We start from the raw sequence: 2,247 nt of genomic DNA on the forward strand, positions 1-2,247 counted from the left end.
TTCCCCTTCCTTGTCTCCTACTCCTACTACATGGAAGGAATCCTAGTTGGACTAGGAAAGGGGGAATCCTACTCCCGGTGGGAGTAGGACTCCCTAGGGCGCGCCATAGAGAGGGCCGGCCCTCCCCTCCTCCACTCCTTTATATACGGGGGCAGGGGGCACCCCATAGACACACAAGTTGATCTTCGTGATCGTTTCTTAGCCGTGTGCGGTGCCCCCTTCCACGATATTACACCTCGATCATATTGTAGCAGTGCTTAGGCGAAGCCCTGCGACAGTAGAACATCAAGATCGTCACCACGCCGTCGTGCTGACGGTACTCCTCCCCGAAGCTTTGCTGGATCGGAGCCCGGGGAGCGTCATCGAGCTGAACGTGTGCAGAACTCGGAGGTGCCGTCCGTTCGGTGCTTGGATCGGTCGGATCGGGAAGACGTATGACTACTTCCTCTACGTTGTGTCAACGCTTCCGCTTCGGTCTACGAGGGTACGTAGACAACACTCTCCCATCTCGTTGCTATGCATCGCCATGATCTTGCGTGTGCATAGGAAATTTTTTAAAATTACTACGTTCCCCAACAGATGGATCATGTCCGATCACTGAGCATGTTTCGGCACGAAGATCACATGAAGTTGCTTGATCGGCTGGGCGAGTTCACCCTGCTTAGGGTACTTGACCTGGAAGACTGCACGGGCATAGAAAACAAGCATTTGAAACAAGTTTGCCGGATGTACTTACTAAGGTTTCTGAGCTTGAAAGGTACAAGTATCAATAAGATGCCTCCAGAAGTCGGTGAGCTAGCGAATCTGGAGACACTTGATGTACGTCAGACGTACCTTGAAGATCTACCGGAGACTGTGTCAATGCTACAAAAATTGGAACACCTGCTAATCAACAACAAGGGTAACATTTCCACGAAGTGTTGGATTGCCCGCAGGGGCCTCTGTAGGATGAAGGCACTACGGACGGTGAATGAAATAGTTTTTGGTTGTGATCCTGATGCTGCCAAACAGCTCGGTCAACTACAACAGTTGAGAGAGTTACGTATGGCCGTCGTCAGCGATCCCCCTAATCAGGATGCTAAGCAAAAGCTTGCTGAATCCCTGAGCAAGTTATATTCCCTCAGGTGGCTCAACGTTAGTAACCGTGGTCAACAAGAGGAATCATTGAACTTTTTACATGATGTCAAGCCGCCGCCACGGTTCCTCCAGTATCTTAGCATCAGCTCCCACATTGACAAATTGCCTGATTGGGTCGGGTCACTGAATGATCTCGTTGAGCTTTCCATTGCTTGGACATAATTTAGTGGTGACCAACTTTTCGACCCAATATGTGAGCTGCCCAAGCTGAAGTACTTGCACTTGGAGGCGTACGTCTACACGGAAAGAGCACTGGTTGCAAAAGCTGCCCGCTTTCCGGCCCTGAAGGACATGTACTTGAACTTCGATCTGGAAGGTATGGGAGTTCTCATATTTCAGAGAAGTTCAATGACAAAGCTCGAGAAACTCCACGTGAGATTTCTACGAAGAAAAACCAAGAGAGTCAAAGGCATGAAGCATTTGGCAAGTCTTAAAGAGGTGGTAATCGAAGGTAAGAAAGGAAACTGTGCATTGGTCCGTGCAGCGGAGCAACTAAAGAAAGTGAACAGGAGCCGCTCAGAAACCGATCAGATCAAGATTGCAGTGTTATACCAGTGATCACTCTATTATGCCATTCTGCTTGCTGGAAGCTGGTCTGGCTTGGTTCATTACCTGTTTCATATGTGTTGTTTGAGCAGTTTTTTCTTGTGAACTAGTATTTACTTTCTTGTAATTTGACTTCGCCAACTGGTTATCCCTACCTACCGTTGTGGTGTTATTTGCTTCTTGTGTTGTAGACCTAGCTGGGCGTCCTCGGCAGTTTAAGACTTGTGGTTGTTAGACAAGCATTATAACTGTGTAATGAAGCTGTAATTCGCGGCAATTTAGACTTGTTCTCCTCTTGGACGTTGCTTCCCCTTCATCTGTATAATTCACAAGCAAAGTTGGCTGCTTTTGTTTTTGTTATTGTTCATACAGGTATTGCATTAGCCTGTGGACCAAGTATAGGTTCCTTGCTAACTCAGCTATCCGGTGTGCTGCATCTCTTGATTGTACCAGGTGGGGCGGGGGTCCGACTTACACACGTTTGTGATTAGACACACACGTCCTCTGCCAAGAGAACATGCATGTGTGTGGTTTTTTGGACCATCGCACATGCTTTGGTGGGGT

General features: G+C 48.2%; 1 pseudogene; it reads left to right on the forward strand.

Annotated features, from left to right (window-relative positions):
- LOC119352398 overlaps positions 1–1,695 on the forward strand; it is a 10,552-nt pseudogene extending 8,857 nt beyond the window's left edge.
- The last annotated feature ends 552 nt before the right edge of the window (positions 1,696–2,247 follow it).

The sequence above is a fragment of the Triticum dicoccoides genome, chromosome 2A, assembly GCF_002162155.2.
Source record: "Triticum dicoccoides isolate Atlit2015 ecotype Zavitan chromosome 2A, WEW_v2.0, whole genome shotgun sequence".
NCBI classification, from domain to species: domain Eukaryota; kingdom Viridiplantae; phylum Streptophyta; class Magnoliopsida; order Poales; family Poaceae; genus Triticum; species Triticum dicoccoides.